We start from the raw sequence: 12,829 nt of genomic DNA on the forward strand, positions 1-12,829 counted from the left end.
AAAGAAATGGTTTTGTGGAATTCAAATTAAATAAATTGTATGTAAGGAATGCAGTTCCATTTTCACTACAGTTTTATCTTAGCATGGCTGTAAATTGAGCAAAATATGTTTCTAAATAAAGCTGATTATTGTTGAGTACTACTTAAAACTAAGGTGACTTGCAAAGTAACATTTAAAACTTTTATGATTTTTAATACTTTCATGATTGGAGAAAAATTAATAACAGAGGTATCACAATATCACTCCTTTTAAAAAAGAATTAGAATAGCAATATAGGGGTAGGGAAGTAAAAGGTACAAACTATTAGGTATAAAATAAGCTACAAGGATATATTGTAAAACATGGGGAATATAGCCAATATTTTATAATAACTAAATGGAGTAAAGCCTTTACAAATTGTGAATCACTATGTTGTACATCTGTAACTTATATAATATTGTACAGCAACTATACTTCAATTAAAAAATAAAAATGGAAAAAATACTTGTAAATAAGATATTCCAAAAGTAAATAAATAAAAAATAATTACAGAGGGGAATTACATTCATAGCCATGATGGAGTAATGGTTATGGATTTGAACTTGCACTCCATTGTAAATAAAGAAAAAACTGGACAAAAGCTGTGAAACATCTGTTTTCAAACATTGGATAACTGTCAGTGCAGGATTTTGATCAGTGAGAAAAGGGAAACAAAAGGAGAGAGCCCTAATATGGTCCTCATTTTCTGCCTAGGGAGACTTTCTGGGTCATAGCATGTGGAAGCAGATTCCAAGCAGAGTGTGGTGTTCTCACTGAGTTGAGAAAGAGACTAGGGTTCAGGGAGGCTGCAGTGGCTGGAACTTGTGGGGCAGAGTATCAGAACAAGAGCAATATCCAAAGAAAAAGCTGTAAATATCCGCACGGGGTCCCATTGAGTCTTTAGCTGACTATTAAGTTGTGCATACTTAGAATGAGATTTTAGGAGGCTAGGCAAAGAACAGTTACTGGGGACATAACAACTACCAGGAGGAGGCTATAAGCTAAACAATTCCCAGAGTTAACAGAGGATTGAGAGATGGTAGAGTTCTGACCAGACACAGTAAAGAGACTTTGTTGAATATCTGGGGCATTCAATAGAGACTGCAGAAGGGTCATGCCTTAGTATTAAGGTGAAAGTAGCCCTAGCTTAAAGGCTACCATAAGCCCACACCAACAAAGCTTAAAAACAAATCTGCTACTGTATAGCACAGGAAGTCTGCTCAATGCTCTGTGGTGACCTAAATGGGAAGGAAATCCAAAAAAGAGGGGATATATATATATATATAGAGAGAGAGAGAGAGAGAGAGAGAGAGGTAGAGAGAGAGCTGATTCACTTTGTTGTACAGTAGAAACTAACACAACATTGTAAAGCAACTATACTCCAATAAAAATTAATTTAAAAAAATAAAAATAAATAAAAATTAAAATAAGTCTTGAAAGCTGAACAACCAAAATAAAGCTGAACATTCTTTAAAGCTCTTTAAAGCTGAACTACCAAAATTGCAGATACCCAAAAATGAAACATTTAGAGTGTTCAACATCCAATGAAAAGTTACTAGGAAAGTGTGACCCAAAATTAAGAGAAAAATCAGGAAATATAAATAGACCCAGAAAAAAAATAGATGATCAAATGAATAAGCAGACAGGGATTTTAAACAGCTATTATAAATATGTTGAGGGATTTAGAGGAAAACATAATGAACATATGTTTCAAAGGAAAACATGAACATAATGAAGAGGTAAATAGAAGATATTGAAAACAAAGTAGAACTTAGATGAAAGATCTAGAATGAAGTGAAGTAAAATGAAAGCTTCACTGAATGGGTTGAACAAGCAGATTATACACTACAGAAAACAAGATCAGTGAAATCAAAGATAGTAATACAAACTATCCAAACTGCAGTACTGAGAGAAAAAAGTAAAAAAAAAAAAAAAAAAAAAAGTCAAATGATCCAACGTGTAATTTGAGTCTCAGAAGGAAGAGAGTCCAGAAACGATCACATGATATAATAGCTGATGAAAACTGTAAACCCACAAATCCAAGGAACTCCAATTTCAAACAGGATAAACACAAAGAAAACCTTGCCAGGATGTATCATAATCAAATTTCTGAAAGGTAACAATAAAGAGGTAAAACAGTCTGAGGAAAGGGTAATGATTAAAATTTTATTATCAGAAACAGTACGAACCAAAACATCTTTGATATGATAAAAGAAAAATCCCCACATTATTCTAGAATTCTGTGCCCAATGAAAACAGCATTCAAAGGTGAAGTAAAGATACTTGTATACAAAAGCCAAGAGAATTTGTTGCCAGTAGGTGTACAGTACGAGAAATGTTAAAGGAAGTTGTAAGCTGAAGGAAAATCATACCAGATACAAATTTGGATTTACCCAGAGGAATGAAGCATGCTGGAAATTATAAGTATGTAAATAAATATAATGTTTTTCTCTTTTAAAAGTTTCTTTTTAATAATTATTGACTGTTTAAAGTAAAAATAATAATGTGGGGCATAAAACATAGGTAGAACTAAGCAGTATGACAATAATAGCACAAACAGTTGATTAATGTCATCTTTAGAAACCACATAAATTCAGTTAGTGTCTCACAAACCTTGTTTATTCCTGTTTTGTGCTTTGCTTATTGTATACCTTCTCACATCCATAGCTCACTTATCTGGTTAAATGATCTTCAAGCTCTGTCTTTCTCCTCATGTTTCCTGTTATTTCTCATTCATAGCAATTTATTAGTTAACTAACTAACTAACATGATATCAGATAAATAATAGTTGGTTTTGGAGTCCTTACACTACCAGATTTAAACCATCACTGCTATCAATTAGCCACCTGTCCCTATTAAAATTCTTTGAATCTAACAGAACTGTACTGACAATTAAATCTGTGAATGTATGTAAAATGTTTAGGACAGTACTTGGCATATAGTAGACAATTTACTACATTGATGGTGTTACCAAAAAAGGAGGGTGGGGGTTACTTTAGACAAAGTATAACTTTGAAATAATGTGATTGCTTTAAATGTTACTTGCATATGAAGGTTTACCACTGAAACGCTTTCAAAGTCTTTCATTTGGTTTTTGTGTTTTTGTTTGTTTGCTTTCTTTAGATTACACAGCTTTATTTACTCTTTGATTTGAATTTTATTTTATTTTATTTTTATACAGCACGTTCTTATTAGTTACCTACTTTATACATATTAGTGTATATGTCAATCCCAATCTCCCAATTCATCACACCACCACCCCACCCACCGCTTTCACCTCTTGGTGTCCATACGTTTGTTCTCTACATCTGTGTCTCTATTTCTGCCTTACAAACTGGTTCATCAGTTCCATTTTTCTAGATTCCACATATATGTGTTAATATACGATATTTGTTTTTCTCTTTTTGACTTACTTCACTCTATGACAGTCTCTAGGTCCATCCACATCTCTAGAAATGACCCAGTTTCATTCCTTGTTATGGCTGAGTAATATTCCATTGTATATATGTACCACATCTTCTTTATCCATTCATCTGTCAATGGACATTTAGGTTGCTTCCATGACCTGGCTATTGTAAATAGTGCTGCAATGAATATTGGGGTGCATGTGTCTTTTTGAATTACAGTTTTCTGTGGGTATATGCCCAGTAGTGGGATTGCTGGGTCATATGGTAATTCTATTTTTAGGTTTTTAAGGAACCTCCATACTGTTCTCCATAGTGGCTGTATCAATTTACATTCCCACCAACAGTGCAAGAGGGTTTCCTTTCCTCCACACCCTCTCCAGCATTTGTTGTTTGTAGATTTTCTGATGATGCCCATTCTAACTGGTGTGATGTGATACCTCATTGTAGTTTTGATTTGCATTTCTCTAGTAATTAGTGACGTTGAGCATCTTTTCATGTGCCTCTTGACCATCTCTGTGTCTTCTTTGGAGAAATGTCTATTTAGGTCTTCTACCCATTTTAGAATTGGGTTGTTTGTTTTTCTCATATTGAGCTGCATGAGCTGTTTATATATTTTGGAGATTGATCCTTTGTCCGTTGATTCGTTTGCAAATATTTTCTCCCATTCTGAGGGTTGCCTTTTCGTCTTTTATATGGTTTCCTTTGCTGTGCAAAAGCTTTGAAGTTTCATTAGGTCCCACTTGTTTATTTTTGTTTTTATTTCCATTACTCTGGGAGGTGGGTCGAAAAAGATCTTGCTGTGATTTATGTCAAAGAGTGTTCTTCCTTTGTTTTCCGCTAAGAGTTTTCTACTGTCCGGTTTTACATTTAGGTCTTTAATCCATTTTGAGTTTATTTTTCTGTGTGGTGTTAGGGAATGTTCTAATTTCATTCTTTTCCATGGAGCTGTCCAGTTTTCACAGCCCCACTTATTGAAGAGACTGTCTTTTCTCCATTGTATATCCTTGCCTCCTTTGTCATAGATTAGTTGACCATAGGTGCGTGGGTTTATCTCTGGACTTTCTATCCTGTTCCATTGATCTATATTTCTGTTTTTGTGCCAGTACCATATTGTCTTGCTTACTGTAGCTTTGTAGTATAGTCTGAAGTCAGGGAGTCTGATTCCTCCAGGTCTGTTTTTTTCCCTCAAGATTGCTTTGGCTATTGGGGGTCTTTTGTGTCTCCATACAAATTTTAGGATTTTTTGTTCAAATTCTGTAAAAAAATGACATTGGTAATTTGATAGGGATTGCATTGAATCTGTAGATTGCTTTGAGTAATATAGTCATTTTCACAATATTGATTCTTCCAATCCAAGAACATGGTATATCTCTCCATCTGTTTGTATCATCTTTAATTTCTTCCATCAGTGTCTTATAGTTTTCTGCATACAGATCTTTTGTTTCCCTAGGTAGGTTTATTCCTAGGTATTTTATTCTTTTTGTTGCAGTGGTAAATGGGAGTGTTTCCTTAATTTCTCTTTCGGATCTTTCATTGTTAGTGTATAGGAATGCAAGAGATTTCTGTGCATTAATTTTGTATCCTTCAGCTTTACCAAATTCATTGATTAGCTCTAGTAGTTTTCTGGTGGCATCTTTAGGATGCTCTATGTATAGTGTCATGTCATCGCAGGCAGTGACAGTTTTACTTCTTCTTTTCCAATTTGTATTCCTTTTATTTCTTTTTATTCTCTGATTGCCATGGCTAGGACCTCCAAAGCTATGTTGAATAATAGTGATGAGAGTGGACATCCTTGTCTTGTTCGTGATCTTAGAGGAAGTACTTTTAGTTTTTCACCATTGAGAATGATGTTGCTGTGGGTTTGTCATATATGGCCTTTGTTATGTTGAGGTAGGTTCCCTCTATGCCCACTGTCTGGAGAGTTTTTTTCATAAATGGGGGTTGAATTTTGTCAAAAGCTTTTCCTGCATCTATTGAAATGACCGTATGGTTTTTATTCTTCAGTTTGTTAATATGGTGTATCACATTGATTGATTTGTGTATATTGAAGAATCCTTGCAACCCTGGGATAAATCCCACTTGATCATGGTGTATGATCCTTTTAATGTGTTGTTGGATTCTGTTTGCTAGTATTTTGTTGAGGATTTTTGCATGTATATTCATCAGTGATATTGGTCTGTAATTTCCTCTTTTTGTAGTGTCTTTGTCTGGTTTTGGTATCAGGGTGATGGTAGCCTTGTAGAATGAGTTTGGGAGTGTTTCTTCCTTTGCAGTTTTCTTAGAAGAGTTTGAGAAGGATGGGTGTTAGGTCTTCTCTAAATGTTTGATAGCATTTACCTGGGAAGCCATCTGGTCCTGGAATTTTCTTTGTTGGAAGATTTTCAATCACAGTTTCAATTTCATTACTTGTGATTAGTCAGTTCATATTTTCTATTTCTTCATGGTTCAGTCTTGGAATTTTATACCTTTCTAAGAATTTGTCCATTTCTTCCAGGTTGTCCACTTTATTGGCAAGAGTTGCTTGTAGTAGACTCTTATGCTTTGTATTTCTGCAGTGTCCGTTGTAACTTCTCCTTTTTCATTTCTAATTTTATTGATTTGAGTCCTCTCCCTCTTTTTCTTGATGAGTGTGGCTAAAGGTTTATCAATTTTGTTTATCTTTTCAAAGAACCAGCTTTTAGTTTTATTGATCTTTGCTATTGTTTTCTTTTTTTCTATTCCATTTATTTCTGCTCTGATCTCGATTTCTTTCCTTCTACTAACTTTGGGGATTTTTTGTTCTTCTTTCTCTAGTTCCTTTAGGTGTAAGGTTAGATTGTTTATTTGAGATTTTTCTTGTTTCTTTTTTTAGAAATTTCATGTAATGTCTGAAACATTTATATTAACATATTTCCATACAAATAACCCAATGAAAGTTTAGTATTAGTTGTTTTGTTTGTTTTTTTATACTGCAGGTTCTTATAGTCATCAATTTTATACACATCAGTGTATACATGTCAATCTCAATTGCCCAATTCAGCACACCACCATCCCCACCCCACCACAGTTTTCCCCCCTTGGTGTCCATATGTCTGTTCTCTACATCTGTGTCTCAACTTCTGCCCTGCAAACCGGCTCATCTGTACCATTTTTCTAGATTCCACATACATGCGTTAATATACGATATTTGTTTTTCTCTTTCTGACTTACTTCACTCTGTATGACAGTCTCTAGATCCATCCATGTCTCAACAAATGACTCAATTTCGTTCCTTTTTATGGCGGAGTAATAGTCCATTGTATAAATGTACCACAACTTCTTTATCCATTCATCGGTCGATGGGCATTTAGGTTGCTTCCATGACCTGGTTATTGTAAATAGTGCTGCAATGAACATTGAGGTGCATGTGTCTTTTTGAATTATCGTTTTCTCTGGGTATACGCCCAGTAGTGGGATTGCTGGATCATATGGTAAATCTATTTTTAGTTTTTTAAGGAACCTCCATACTCTTCTCCATAGTGGCTGTATCAATTTACATTCCCACCAACAGTGGAAGAGGGTTTCCTTTTCTCCACACCCTCTCCAGCATTTGTTGTTTGTAGATGTTCTTATGATGCCCATTCTAACTGGTTTGAGGTGATACCTCATTGTAGTTTTGATTTGCATTTCTCTAATAATTAGTGATGTTGAGCATCTCTTCATGTGCTTCTTGGCCATCTGTATGTCTTCTTTGGAGAAATGTCTATTTATGTCTTCTGCCCATTTTTGGATTGGGTTGTTTGTTTCTTTAATATTGAGCTGAGTGAGCTGTTTATATATTTTGGAGATTAATCCTTTGTCCGTTGATTCATTTGCAAGTATTTTCTCCCATTCTGAGGGTTGTCTTTTCGTCTTGTTTATGGTTTCCTTTGCTGTGCAAAAGCTTTGAAGTTTCATTAGGTCCCATTTGTTTATTTTTGTTTTTATTTCCATTACTCTAGGAGGTGGATCAAAAAAGATCTTGCTGTGATTTATGTCAAAGAGTGTTCTTCCTATGTTTTCCTCTAAGAGTTTTATAGTGTCCGGTCTTAACATTTAGGTCTCTAATCCATTTTGAGTTTATTTTTGTGTGTGGTGTTACGGAGTGTTCTGTTTTTGTGCCAATACCATATTGTCTTGATTACTGTAGCTTTGTAGTATAGTCTGAAGTCAGGGAGTCTGATTCCTCCAGCTGCGTTTTTTTCCCTCAAGACTGCTTTGGCTATTCGGGGTCTTTTGTGTCTCCATACAAGTTTTAAGATGATTTGTTCTAGTTCCGTAAAAAATGACATTGGTAATTTGATATGGATTGCATTGAATCTGTAGATTGCTTTGAGTAATATAGTCATTTTCACAATATTGATTCTTCCAGTCCAAGAACATGGTATATCTCTCCATCTGTTGGTATCATCTTTAATTTCTTTCATCAGTGTCTTATAGTTTTCTGCATACAGATCTTTTGTTTCCCTAGGTAGGTTTATTCCTAGGTATTTTATTCTTTTTGTTGCAGTGGTAAATGGGAATGTTTCCATAATTTCTCTTTCAGATTTTTCATCATTAGTGTATAGGAATGCAAGAGATTTTTGTGCATTAATTTTGTATCCTTCAGCTTTACCAAATTCATTGATTAGCTCTAGTAGTTTTCTGGTGGCATCTTTAGGATGCTCTATGTATAGTGTCATGTCATCTGAAAACAGTGACAGTTTTACTTCTTCTTTTCCAATTTGTATTCCTTTTATTTCTTTTTATTCTCTGATTGCCGTGGCTAGGACTTCCAAAACTATGTTGAATAATAGTGATGAGAGTGGACATCCTTGTCTCGTTCCTGATCTTAGAGGAAATGCTTCCAGTTTTTCACCGTTGAGAATGATGTTTGCTGTGGGTTTGTCATATATGGCCTTTATTATGTTGAGGTAGTTTCCCTCTATGCCCACTTTCTGGAGAGTTTTTATCATAAATGGGTGTTGAATTTTGTCAAAAGCTTTCTCTGCATCTATTGAGATGATCATATGGTTTTTATTCTTCAGTTTGTTAATATGGTGTATCACATTGATTGATTTGTGTATATTGAAGAATCCTTGCATCCCTGGGATAAATCCCACTTGATCATGGTGTATGATCCATTTAATGTGTTGTTGGATTCTGTTTGCTAGTATTTTGTTGAGGATTTTTGCATCTGTGTTCATCAGTGATATTGGTCTGTAATTTTCTTTTTTTGTAGTATCTTTGTCTGGTTTTGGTATCAGGGTGATGGTGGCCTCATAGAATGAGTTTGGGAGTATTCCTTCCTCTGCAATTTTTTGGAAGAGTTTGAGAAGGTTGAGTGTTAGCTCTTCTCTAAATGTTTGATAGAATTCACCTGTGAAGCCATCTGGTCCTGGACTTTTGTTTGTTGGAAGATTTTTAATCACAGTTTCAATTTCATTACTTGTGATTGGTCTGTTCATATTTTCTGTTTCTTCCTGGTTCAGTCTTGGAAGGTTATACCTTCCTAAGAATTTGTCCATTTCTTCCAGGTTGTCCATTTTATCGGCATAGAGTTGCTTGTAGTAGTCTCTTAGGATGCTTTGTATTTCTGCAGTGTCCGTTGTAACTTCTCCTTTTTCATTTCTAATTTTATTGATTTGAGTCCTCTCCCTCTTTTTCTTGATGAGTCTGGCTAATGGCTTATCAGTTTTATCTTTTCAAAGAACCAGCTTTTAGTTTTATTGATCTTTGCTATTGTTTTCTTTGTTTGTATTTCATTTATTTCTGCTCTGATCTTTATGATTTCTTTCCTTCTACTAACTTTGGGTTTTGTTTGTTTTTCTTTCTCTAGTTCCTTTAGGTGTAAGGTTAGATTGTGTACTTGAGATTTTTCTTGTTTCTTTAGGTAGGCTTGTATAGCTATAAACTTCCCTCTTAGAACTGCTTTTGCTGCATCCCATAGGTTTTGGATCATCGTGTTTTCATTGTCATTTGTCTTTAGGTATTTTTTGATTTCCACTTTGATTTCTTCAGTGATCTCTTGGTTATTTAGTAACGTATTTTTTAGCCTCCATGTGTTTGTGTGTTTTACGTTTTTTTCCCTGCAATTTATTTCTAATCTCATAGCGTTGTGGTCAGAAACACATGCTGTTTTCGGATGGAATGTCCTATAAATATCAATTAAATCTGTTTGGTCTGTTATGTCATTTAAAGCTTTTGTTTCCTTATTTTTCTGTCTGGATGATCTGTCCATTGGTGTAAGTGAGGTGTTAAAGTCCCCCACTATTATTGTGTTACTTTTGATTCCCTCTTATAGCTGTTAGCATTTGCCTTGTTTATTGAGGTGCTCCTATGTTGGGTGCATATATATTTATGATTGTTGTATCTTCTTCTTGGATTGATCCCTTGATCATTATGTAGTGCCCTTCCTTGTCTCCTGTAACATTCTTTATTTTAAATTCTGTTTTATCTGATATGAGTATTGCTATTGCAGCTTTCTTTTGATTTCCATTTGCATGGAATATCTTTTTCCATCCCATTTGCATGGATATCTTTTTCCATCACTTTCAGTCTATATGTTCCCCTAGTTCTGAAGTGGGTCTCTTGTAGACAGCATATATATGGGTCTTGTTTTTGTATCCACTCAGTGAGCCTGTGTCTTTTGGTTGGAGCATTTAATCCATTCACATTTAAGGTAATTATTGATATGTATGTTCCTGTTATCATATTCTTAATTGTTTTGGGTTTGTTTCTGGAGGTGCTTTTCTTCTCTTGAGTTTCCTGCTTAGAGAAGTTCCTTTAGCATTTGTTGTAGAGCTGGTTTGGTGGTGCTGAATTCTCTTAACTTTTGCTTGTTTGTAAAGCTTTTGATTTCTCCATCAAATCTGAATGAGATCCATTATTACCATATTCTTAATTGTTACCATATTCTTAATTGTTTTGGGTTTGTTTCTGTAGGTGCTCTTCTTCTCTTGTGTTTCCTACTTAGAGAAGTTCCTTTAGCATTTGTTGTAGAGCTGGTTTGGTGGTGCTGAATTCTCTTAACTTTTGCTTGTCTGTAAAGCGTTTGATTTCTCCATCAAATCTGAATGAGATCCTTGCCGGGTAGAGTAATCTTGGTTGTAGGTTCTTCCCTTTGATCACTTTAAATATATCATGCCACTCCCTTTTGGCTTGTAGAGTTTCTGCTGAGAAATCAGCCGTTAACCTTTTGGGAGTTCCATCATATGTTATTTGTCATTTTTCCCTTGTTGCTTTCAATAATTTTTCTTTGTCTTTAATTTTTGTCAGTTTGACTACCGTGTGTCTTGGCATGTTTCTCCTTGGGTTTATCCTGCCTGGGACTCTCTGCACTTCCTGGACTTGGGTGGTTATTTCCTTTCCCATATAAGGGAAGTTTTTGACTATAATCTCCAGATATTTTCTTGGGTGCTTTCTCTCTCTCTTCTCCTTCTGGGACCCCTATAATGCAAATGTTCATGCATTTGATGTTGTTCCAGAGGTCTCTTAGGCTGTCTTCACTTCTTTTCATTCTTGTTTCTTTATTCTGTTCCGTGGCAGTGATTTCCACCATTCTGTCTTCCAGGTCACTTATCTGTTCTTCTGCCTCAGTTATTCTGCTATTGATTCCTTCTAGTGTACTTTTCATTTCAGTTATTGTATTGTTCATCTCTGTTTGTTCTTTAATTCTTGTAGGTCTTTGTTAAACATTTCTTGCATCTTCTCAGTCCTTGCCTCCATTCTTTTTGCGAGGTCCTGGGTCATCTTCACTATCATTATTCTTAATTCTTTTTCTGGGAGGTTGCCTATCTCTACTTCATTTAGTTGTTTTTCTATGGTTTTATCTTGTTCTTCCATCTTAGATATAGTCCTCTGTGTTTTCATTTTGTGTGTCTTTCTGTGATTGTGGTTTTTGTTCTGCGGGCTGCAGGATTGTAGCTCTTCTTTCTTCTGCTGTCTGCTGTCTGGTGGATGAGGCTTTCTAAGACGCTTGTGCAAGCTTCCTGATGGGAGGGACTGGTGGTGGGTAGAGCTGGGTGTTGCTCTGGTGGGCAGAGCTCAGTGAAACTTTAATCTGCTTGTCTGCTGTTGGGTGGGGCTGAGTTCCCTCCCTGTTGGTTGTTTGGCCTGAGGCAGCCCAACACTGGAGCCTACAGCTCTTTGGTAAGGCTAATGGCAGACTCCGTGAGGGCTTACGCAAAGGAGTACTTCCCAGAACTTCTGCTGCCAGTGTCCTTGTCCCTGTGGTGAGCCACAGCTGCCCCCCGCCTCTGCAGGAGACCCTCTGACACTAGCAGGTAGGTCCGGTTCAGTCTCCTATGGGGTCACTGCTCCTTCCCCCTGGGTCCTGGTGTGCACACTACTTTGTGTGTGCCCTCCAACAGTGGAGTCTCTGTTTCCCCCAGTCCTGTCAAAGTCATGCAATCAAATCCCTCTAGCCTTCAAAGTTTGATTGTCTGGGAATTCCTGCTCCCATTGCCGGACCCCCAGGTTGGGATGTCTGACGTGGTGCTCAGAACCTTCACTCCAGTGGGTGGACTTCTGTGGTATAAGTGTTCTCCAGTTTGTGAGTCACCCACCCAGCGGTTATGGGATTTGATTTTTTTGTGATTGTGCCCCGCCTACCATCTCATTGCGGCTTCTCCTTTATCTTTGGATGTGGGTTTTTTTTTTTGGTGAGTTCCGGTGTCTTCCTGTTTATGATTGTTCAGCAGTTAGTTGTGATTCTGGTGGTCTCACAAGAGGGAGTGAGCACATGTCGTTCTACTCCGCCATCTTATTTATTTATTTATTTATTTAGACTGTTGGGTTTCACCGCTGCGTGCGGGCTTCTCATTGCAGTGGCCTCCCCCGCTGTGGAGCACCAGCCCCAGTTGCACGGGCCTCAGCAGATGTGGCACGCGGGCTTCAGCAGCCGTGGTACATGGTCTCCAGAGCGTACTCCGCCATCTTGAACCAATCCTCATTTGGTTTTATATTAGCAGTCAAGGTGACTGCTATATTAAAGAATATATTACTGAAAAAAAAGAGTACCTGCAAGACTGTTCTATGCTCTTAGAAGTCAGGATATTGGTTTCCCTTGTTGGAGGCATGGTGAATTAGTAGGGACATAAAAGGACTTCATGTTATGTTGGTAATATTTTGTTTCTTCATGTGGTCCCTAGTTACATGGGTGTGTTTAATTTGTGACAGTTTATGTGGCTTTATGGTTATGTGTGTGATATATGTATGTACGTATGATATACTTCAGTAAAACATTTAAAGAAAAACAGTAGTAACTTAAAGCAAAGTATAACTACAAGTAGTTCTTATCTTCTTATGGAGGACTCAAGGTAGTCCACACTTTTAGCTTTCAGCCAAATGTGACACATTTAGGGCACTCATGATAGGCAATACTGGAGTGAATTTAGAACATTCATTTTGCCCCTCTCCTCAAATGA

At 36.5% G+C, this 12,829-nt stretch overlaps 1 protein-coding gene across 2 annotated transcripts in view; it reads left to right on the top strand.

Annotated features, from left to right (window-relative positions):
• Positions 1-12,829, top strand: part of LOC309643801 (charged multivesicular body protein 3) — a 78,857-nt gene that overhangs the window by 32,688 nt on the left and 33,340 nt on the right. The window lies entirely within an intron of this gene.

This window comes from Balaenoptera physalus (assembly GCF_965194825.1).
Source record: "Balaenoptera physalus genome assembly, chromosome: 15".
Classification (NCBI taxonomy): domain Eukaryota; kingdom Metazoa; phylum Chordata; class Mammalia; order Artiodactyla; family Balaenopteridae; genus Balaenoptera; species Balaenoptera physalus.